This window comes from Apteryx mantelli, chromosome 1 (genome assembly GCF_036417845.1).
Source record: "Apteryx mantelli isolate bAptMan1 chromosome 1, bAptMan1.hap1, whole genome shotgun sequence".
In the NCBI taxonomy this organism is placed as follows: domain Eukaryota; kingdom Metazoa; phylum Chordata; class Aves; order Apterygiformes; family Apterygidae; genus Apteryx; species Apteryx mantelli.
Window position 1 is genome coordinate 148,777,498 of NC_089978.1, and position 10,290 is coordinate 148,787,787.

Sequence of the window (10,290 nt, forward strand, 5' to 3'; positions counted from 1 at the left end):
TTTTCAGTCTCTTCCTTTACTAAGAAGGCACAACGTGTTCCCAGCTATGCTGGTTGCGGTTTTGAACTTTCATTGCGATTAGGACTTCCTCTGGGAATGCGGGAAATTGCTAGGTAATTTACCTTTCCCTTGCTTTGTCCAGGGAGCCCAAGGCCCAAATTTTTTTTAAAGGCTTATAGATTGCATGAGAAAAACTTGTAGATCCCATTGGAAGGTAAAGCTTAGGCATGGCAATGCCTGATGTCCCATCAGGATGAGCCCCACTTGGAAGTTGCAGGCTGGATGTGTGATATATGCCTATTAATTTCCGAGAGAGGTGTTTTGGAAATACAAACAGCAGTTGCTTAGGACAGACATGTATGCATATGTCTGTGGGTGGGAACTTGCTGGATCCTTATAGCCTGGGCAGTGGGACAGGAAAGTCTTCACTCAGAGGGCAGAGCGCCTATTTTGGATGAGAAACGGTGGCGTGTGTGTAGGGGACAAAAAAAGAAGTTGAGCACAGAGGCTGAGTTTTTGTAAAACAAACCTGTGTTTATTTAAAGACTACCTAGCTTTATAATGTTATCATTTAAATGGTTCCAAACAGGCTTTGGAAAAAAAAAACAGACTTCTCATTTGAGATTAATGGAAAACAAAGTGGTCCAGATCATGCTGTACCTTTGCTGTTACTATTGTTTCAAGGCTGTTCTCTGGAAGGTCCCAGTGAAGGCAACTGTGTGCAGTCTGGCACTTGAAGATTTTTTTTTCCTCTGTAGGTGGCAAACCAACCTCAAGAAAACTTTCTGATATAAAGATGGAATCGTATATAAAAAAATCTGAAGTTTCTGCAGACATTTTCAGAATTGCAACGTATATTTCAAGAGGGCGTGAGCCCTGCTTCCTAACCCTACTTTCCTTCCCCACTTTCCTACCCTATTACTCAGCTTCTGCATCGTAACTCTCAAAATTCCTCCTGAAGGATTTGAGTAACACGGTAGTAGCATTTGAGATAGTGCTGTTGCTGCTTTGTGACTTCCGCTTATGACTAGGAGTTTGGAGGCATATTCTATCAAGGATATTTGCACACACTCACATACAGACACATAACCTTCATTGTTCATCCACTCATTTATTTTTCAGCTATTACAACTTAATAGACAGATACTACTAAGGGATGTTGCAGTCAGTAACAACATCCATTCAATGGAATCGGTGGCCCAACATTTCTCTCCTTTTTTTTTAAATCTTTTTATGTAGAAGTCTGGCTTCTGAAATCCTCTTCTGGGTGCTAAGGAAGTCATTTCTGAGTTCAAATATATTAAACATGAAGCTATTCAATGTTTCTAACTTTCTTTGCTAATTTATCTTGCCATGTTTTCAGATCAGACAAGGCCTGAGCAATGAAGGTTAGATAAGGTTATGAGCTTTCCTTGCAACTGGAGATCTTTAGGTCCAGTTCCTTTTTTTCTCTACTAATTAGAAATGCCAATGGTATGTAGAGAAGAGCTTAGTTTTCTCCAGATCTTTTTTTAATTTTATTTCTGCCATGAACTTTGTCCTTCTGAATTTGATACTACACTCCTCCATGGCAGCAAATAGTGGTATTATTAAAAAGGAATTATGGCTTTAATAAATGTTTGGAGAGAGGAAGAATCTGGTAGATGAGGGAGAGTTGTTTTGCTTCAGTACTGTGGGCTGATAAATCCAAAAGAAATCCATATCACACAGAAAGCCCTTCTGCCATATATTTACACGGCTTTAATACTGAGGGTCAACCACTGAAATCATTCAGTATAGCTGGTATAATTGGTACTTTTTCATGCTTTTTTGATATGTGTTTTCACAACTTAAATAATACTGAGTTAAGAGGAGTCCAAATAGGGCTGCAATTCAGTCAGTCTCCCAGGTGTGCAGATGACTAAGAATAGGGAGTACTCTGTGAAATTCAATGCCTGAGTGCCCCAAAATGGCGGCTGATCCATCAACGCTCAATTTGCATGTTTATTATCACAAATCCATTAAGCAATATCATCTTTAAATAAAGTGTTAGGAAGAGAGAGCACCAAGATTAAGGTAAGTCTACATATGTCTTTAGTTTAAAGATTGTAACAGGAAAGAGAAGAGGTGCCAAGAGGGTCCACCTAGCCTGTGTTTGCATGGAAGGAATCCAGGTGACTCCAGGATGCACAGTGATCCTTACTGAGCGTTTATGTACTGCAGGATGAGAAGTAGAAGACAGGTGGCTGGGGGTATCAGACCTTAGATGGCCAGGCAACAGCTGAGGATTAATGCCTGGACAGGACTTTTAGCAAGTGCAATGTATGCTGGAATAATCCCTTGCCCCAGACAAATGAGACAAGCTCTAGGAAAAGAAATGGCACGTCAGCCCAGACTATCACATAGGTTATAATAATGATTGGCAATCTTTCCCTTTTCACTTGTGATCTGATAATCAAATATGTACCTCTGCCCCTCACTAAAGGCTTTGCCATGTGTCAGTGTGTGTCCTGCAACGAGATGAGCTGGCCTCTGTCCCATAGGATTCGCACTGCCAGTGGGGAACTGCGTAGCTCCAGCGTGACCTGGGCTTTGCTCAAAAAAAATCCCAACTTCCCAAGGGGGCTGGGTTGGCAGGCAGCTCTCCACCATGACAGAATATTGCTTGTGGTCTCTAGAAAGAGAGGGAGGGGAAATAAGCAGGGGGTGCTGAGGCTGACACCACCAGCCTCTCCACTGTGGCAGGGGCACAACATCTGGTGCATCTGGCTTGAATATAACAATTGCACAGCAAGTTGCAACTGGCAACCCCCAGGCTGTCAAGGAGGATTTAAACTACTATCGGCTGGTAATGTGCTCATACCGGAGAAACGAGGCAGTGATAGTAATGAACAGATAGGAACAATTTAGTGACCAAGGCCTCTCATTCCAGTCCAGTTGTGTTTGTTTAGCTCTTCTGGGTCTATAAATTGCATACAGTAAGTAAATTACATTCTCTGCTGCCAATATTTCTTGGCATTTATCTACTAATGTTTGTCAAGTCTGATGATAAAATCTAAATGGCATGGAGATTCTCTGGGGATTATTTTAGACTCTGTTTTACTGTCTTGGAACTTTTCCCAATGTGTCACAGACATTCTGTTCTGTTAATTCTTTTTTTACCATGGACTTACTCATGTCATTTAATGTCTGTTTTTTTCTCTTCTGTGTTGTTACATTCTTCAGATATTTACTTCTGTCAATCTCTTTAAAGTAAGCCTGTATCATCCCTATATACTAAGAACCTTAAAATTTGTCCTGAGAATGCATGAAATATATGTGATGTTCATCTAATGAGCATCCTTATCATAGCTGCACCGAAAACCAGTTCTTGGCTGGAACACTGGAACATTTCAAGGCATTCATTGCCCTGAAAGAGGTCTTCAAGTATTGCTTTATCCAAGGTCTTCCTACATTTTGATATTATCCTCTGTCCATTTTTTTGGTGTGAGATTTTTCCAGAATTTGTACCCTTTACAAAACAAAAAGCAAAGATTGTTTTTTTAAACTGTGTTGTCATTGACCCTGGGGAGCTGAATGCCAGAAACTTATTTCAGAGACTCCTGTTTTTGCTTTTCAGAACACCCAAACCCAGCTGAAAACCAAAGAAACATGGCTCACCACGAAGAAGAAAAGAAACATGGCTACTGCCTGGAGTGGAACACCAAAATGGTGAATATACTGCCTTTTTAATGTTTACCATTACATCACTGACGCTATCTAGCAGTTGTTTTACAGACTGTAGAGGAAGATATCTTTACATTCCTTAGCACAGGACCTATGAGAAAAAAATTCCTGTTTTTTAATAATTCCATAATTCACTGAGATTATACTGCACAATAGTTTCAGTGACACTTTCCAATAAAACTTTCTTTTACATACTCCTCATGAAAAAACCGACCCCCCTCAAACCAAATTACCATAACTAATGTTTAAATACTTCATTGTTTCATTAAAAACCAAAACTCTCTATAAAATATTGCTGCAAAAAGTGGCTGTAAAAATACTGCCTTCTCAAATCTGTACTTGGAATTGCAGGTGAGAAACACTGATCTGGGAGAAATCAGGATATGTTTTCCTTGAAGCTTCTCATGTCTAGCACTCTTTAAGGGAAAGCAGAAAGTTCATAAGTTTTTTGTAATGATTGTTACAACATCATTTAGAAAAAAAGCCTAAAATGCATAAATAATTATAGTCTTGCATATAAAGTACTTTGAATTTTCTTCTCATTTAAAAAAGGTGAAGGCAAGTTTACAGCAACCTAACATACAAACAAATCAAAATAATGGCATTAATAATGATTTGCATGTTAGCAATGAGATGCATCTCCTATACTTCCCCCTGTTTTCAAGCTGCAGTAAGCATGTTCATTCACATCTATCTAATTTTTAGATATGTTTCTGTACTCAGAACTAACTATTTAGATGTGGAGCATTTGTTTACCTCCTAAACTTTGTGAAACCTCTGGCCCTCTGCTTGTGAAGGTACAAGCACCATTCCAGATGCCAGCTCCCTGGTGCGAGGAGGCTCTCCCCTCCTTGCCGTCCGTGTTGGGCACTCTTTTGCACTCCCACAGAGCAGGCGCAGTGTGGTGGGTAGATCCCCCAGAGCTGTGGCTTTCGCTGCTTGGAGAGGACAACAGAGGTCTAGACCTGATAAAAACATCAGTGCCAACATATTTGAGGATGACTTGGATCATATTCCACTATAGAGTTGCTTGTTTACATTTTTTTAATCCAAACTGTCTGCACCAAAAAAAGAGAAAAGGCTGTGATTTTTAGGAGCTAAATTCCCTCCTTGCTTTATGAGATTCCTGTTTAATATGGCCTTCAAATGAAATACATATAATAGGTGATTTGCAATGGCATAAATAGGACGTGGGCATCTACCTTCTGTAGGTTGTCAATGGTAGTTAGACTTCCACTTTGGAGCTTTGAAAGTGTCCCCAGTAGGTTTGACTGCTTCCTTGTTTGCTTCAGTGTCTAAGTGAGTCTAGGGGACAAGCTATCAGTATTCATGTTTGGCCTCCTTCCACTACTAATTACTGTCTTCTGAGGGAACCCCCAGTTTGACTTGCAGACTGAGCTCTCTGAGTCCTGGTCTTGCAGCCACATCAGCCCTGACACGGCATCACCATGTGATCTTTGGGCTGCAAGCTTGGCACTTGGGACTGGGCAGCTTAAGGCTCAAGCTCTGTTGACAGTAAAGCTTAATCAGTGCAACCAAGCATGACTAAAATAGTGACAAGTACCTTCCCCTTGCACAATGCTTCCACTGCTGATGAATGAGATGCAGCGCTCAATGGGCAGCCTCTTGAGCAGGAGCTGCCATCTGGCTTACCTCTGCATGGCAGGTGGCCAAACCTTAAACCTCTGCAAATTCTTAATCGACTACCAAAGTTAAAACACAAAATGACCTCTGGGGCAAACAAGCCAGCTGAACACGGGGAACATGTGCCCACTTGCTCTGAATGTCCTTACTTGTCCTCAGCTGCAGAATATCTTGCACCTGTTTGATGCGGTTCATAACACACAAAGGGCGTCGATGGGCAGCTCCGTTCAGCCAGGCGCATCATATCAGGAACGCTGTGTCCTGCTTTGGGAACATGGCTGGCAGTGTTAAACAGCGTAGTGCCCATCTGGAGCCAGGCAGCAGCTCCAATCCTGAAAGCCGTTCTCAGTGCCATCCCAGGGGGGCTTTGATGCCCACCTCCTGAGCACTTGTCACGGAGATGGCCACTGCTGCTCAGCCTGCCGCAGAGAGACAGCACTGAGTCATACTGGGAGGAGGAACAATCTACATCAGTGACAATAAACAATTGCTTGCTGTTGATCTGCTCTTCTGGTTTTGATTTTCTGTGCTATCACAGGCCTTGCAGAACAGGTTCCCTGTGGGGCAAGGCCAACCTGCAGCCAGTTGTCAGGCTGGTGGCTGACACAACAACCCACACTGTGGCTCTCAGAGAGGCACTGATGTGTGCTGCTGATGGTGCTCTCTGCCAACACGTGCTGGTGGGTTGGCAGGGATTTGGTGGCCGTGGCTTGCCTCACCAAGACCGCCCTTCCAGAACAAGGGCCCTTTTTTTCCTCTAATGTCTATTAGCAGCTGCCTCAACACAACTGAGTCACTCTGAGAGGTACTATGGCAAACACTGTCACAGGTACAGGAGCCCAGTTTGCAGAAGCTACGGAAAACTATTTTTATGGGAGCGCCAAAGTCTGTTATGGTGGGATTCGTCTCTACTGACTTTCCTTTGTCAAAAGCTGATCTTGTTGTCTAGCCTTCTTTCACGGCTGTATCAAGAGTTATTTCATATCATTCTGAAGTAAGTAACTAAAATAGACCAGACAACTCACACCCTTGGAAAAGCTTCTTTTTTCTCCTCTGACTATAAAGAGAAACCGACTGACTGCTTCATCTGGAGGTGTCTGCACTGGATCCAGGCAGTGCTGCCACGTAAATGGATCCTATTGATCTGTGTGAGACAATCACAAAGAGGTCATGCCCTCTAAAATTAAACCCCTTGGAATTTAACTTTAAAATACTTTTATGGAAGTGCTGATGGGATTTTCCTGCCTATCTCACTTTGAGAACTTTGCTCTGCCGTTTCACCTCCTAGACGATGGGCTTGCAATTACGTTTCCAACAGACTTCTGTTGTTCTATGTGACTGCAAGTGGGGGGCAATAACAAATAGAGAGCCCATTGCTAATGTTCATATACATTTTTCCTCAAACTTTTTAATAACCTCATAGTTAAAAACAGTCCAAATGTAGGTTGCAATATGTGTAACTTCAAAATTATCAGATGAAGCCAGTTCTGGTTTATTTTGGTGATATTCTGGGGAATGAACCTAAGCATTTTAAACAAAGTTGTTTTTTTTTTTTATAATTAAGACATTAAGAACTAGGGAAAGATAGGTTTTCTTCACTTAAATAAATATATGAGCAGATGAGACAGTGGATCAGTTTATCTGAAGTCTAGGTTTGATTGTGTTTCCTGTAATCTGAGTTGTTTTAAGAGAAAGAAAGTTTCATACGTACATTCTTTCCTCAGGTTAAAACTAGGTTAGTTAAACTAGAAAATAAGTATTTAAAGACTAATACTGGAACATCATAATTAGAACCATTATAAATAAAATGTATCTGTGTTGCATGTATTCTTACCCAATGGTAGAAATGAACTGTGTTTTGCTCTGTTCACTGAGTATCTGATGACATACCACAGGGTAAATAAAGTCACGGAGGCAAAGTGGAAAATTTGAAACTTTAAGTGAGAAAAGCAAATAAAGACCCCTAATTAAAAAAAATTAACGTATAATCATCATAGTAAAATAAGCAAAAGTGTATCAAGCAAAATCCAATAGCAAGTGTGAATGTGGCAGATGAAATGATTGTCTGCAGTTAACTACTAAGCTTCAGGGAGAAGTGAGAATTTGAAAATTTCTGGACTTCTCAAATTTACAATTTATTTTAGCTTCAGGAGTAAATAATAAATTGCCATGCATTTCATTGAATCAATTTAATCTTTGGCAAACCTCTTAACTTATGGTGTCAATCTTTTATACGGAAAAGGCTAATGAAGGCTCATCATCCAAACTTTGTCAAACTCTTATGGATTTCAGAAATTTACCTTTCACTGTAAAGAAAAGTGATGGTAGCACAATGCTTTTTTTCTAGGGTTTGTGAAGTTATTGCAGTCAAAAGACTGTTTTCGTTATATTTAGATATATATTTAGATTTAAATCACTTGAGAAGAATGGCCCTTTAATTAGACATGAATCCGGTTTTGCAATTTTGTCATTGTAAAAGTGAGCACCATGCTGTTAATGGCAACAAGCCAACCAACCCCCCCCTTTTCTTGAGAATCTTTTTATAATACCTGGAAGGACCTTTAAGTCAGATTTTTTTTTCCCCCCCACTGGACAATTCCGCTCTAAAGAAGACAATGACTAGCTGCTTTTGCACTCTCTATGTGCCTGGTTAGATTTAAGAGCTAGAAAATATTTGTGGATGGTCAGCATGTGAGAGTCAGGCTAGTTATACATAATAGGCTCATTCCTCATGTGTGGCCAGCCTGCAGCCAGCATGCTGCTCTGAGGGGCGGCTGTATCATCCTACGTCTCCTATTGGCACCTGTGGGAATGGCATGCAGTTGTGTTAAATTACCCTGAGTTCTAAGGCACAGAAGGTCTATGACAGGAGGCAGTGATTGCCTGAGGGCATCCACTTTTCTTTAGGTCTCTGTGAGGGTAACTCTCTTTGCCTCTATATCAGGGTTGTGGCACAGAGGGCCCATACTCAAACTGGCAGATATGAAGGTACAGTCCACATCCTCCTGAGGAGCTAGGTCATCCCTTAGCACCTCTGCCAAGACCCTCAGCAAAGGCATCAATAAGTGCAAGTTATGGTGTTTGCAAGTAACACACTTGGGATAACTCTCGGAGCACTTGCATGTGAGCTGAGCCACTCTGTAGCTGGGGTGGCTGGTGGGTGGCACAAAGTCCCCTCTGTAGAGGTGCTTAAAGCAGCTTTAGCATTTAGACTTTAAAAAAAAAAGAAAAAAAAAAAGAAGAAAACAAGTTGTTCCTCCTGGGAGAGGCTGGCACCACTAGCAGGCTGGCAGATAGACTGCCAAAGTAATGACAGCACAAGAAACCTGCCTTCTTTTGCGAAGCTTTTGTATCACTGACTGTGGGAAAGTTTTGCAATCAACGTAAGAAGGAAATCCAGGGTTTAAAAAAATGTGGTGGAGAGCTCTGCTTCTGCGAGTAGGCAGCACTTCTGCAGTGACGTTGCTCTGGCTCCAAGCCTGAAAGCCCTTGGGCACAGGAAAGCAACAGCCTGACACAGAAGTGACACAAAGTAAGTTGTCTCTCTCTCTGAATCTCTCTGTCTCTCCCCACCTCTCTTGCCCTCTCTCTTCTGCTGTTTCTTTCCATCTGTTTGTTTGTTTAATGGCTGCATGCTAGTGCAGGACAGAATAGGGTCCGCGTACGTCTCAGTGTCACTAAACTTGGAAGAGATTATCTCAAGTTCAAAAATACAAGTCCGCAATTAGATTTTTTTTAAAGGATAAGCACTGTGGACAGCTGTGGGATGTTTTATCCCTCTGTACTGAAGTTATTCATTCCCATTAGTTCATTTTAAAAAATTGCCGTTAATTAAATCTTGTGGTGTTTTTTCTCATTAATTTTATTTTAAATACTGCTGGTATCAATGATTAACTGGTTTGCCAAAGTCCAGATTTTTATAGAGTTGTCACTGAAAATACTATTATTTCATTAGGCAGAGGAAAAGGTGAGTTCATACAGTTCAGCATTTTCTATATGTTTAAGGTATACTACTAGGCTGGCAGCATAACATTAAATATTGTGAAAAGAAAACCAGGTCAGTGATTTAAATACTGTTTATTTAACAGAGTCAGGTATTTCCCAAAGTTAATCATCATCAAAATACAAATCAATAGAGAATGTATCTGCTTTAGAGAACTCTGTCTTTCAGCTAACATCCTGTAAAGACTGGGGTAAGTTTGAATTCATCATACATTAATTATCTAAAACTGCTGTTTTCAATTTTTTTTGATTTGCAAGCTGCTAAAAATGGTCTAAGGAAGGTTGGATCCTTTTAGTAACTTCATATTATGTGGAGTACTGAGTAATATACATGTGCTTGCTTTTCATAGTTACTTTTGGTGGGTCCTCCTGGAGTAAGATTTGGAATAAAAAATGACAAAATTGAAGTGAGTGGTTATGAGGCTTTATAACTCTTTATTAGACATTAGCACCTATTCACAGTCTTTAAGAGTAATTCAATTTGGGTTTTGGGGGGATAAGAGAGCTTTGACCTTTCTGAGTGTGGGTGGACCAAATTACTTCTAAGTGCCTCGCCTGGGAGAACAGAGCAATCCAGGGGAACAGAGAGATCCTTACAGGTTAGCTAGTGACATTGCAGTAGCCCTGCAACTCCAGTGTCTAAAAGCCCTCATGACACCTCATGACAGGGCTGAAACTCAGAGCTCAGCTGGCCTCCGAGGCCTGCAGGAGGAGGACTTTGATAAGTTCTCGGAGGAATTCAGCACTTCTACAAACTGGAATATCTGAGATATCAATGGGCAGAAAATGTCGCAAGCCAATATTTATACCAATGCATATTAGAGCTAACTCACTGATTTCAATACTTTTGCACCAGTTTTCTGACACAGGAACTTGGCAATAGGCCTTTTTCACTTGTTTTCACTTCAGATCCTCCCCATGAGCAGATCTTCCCTAATC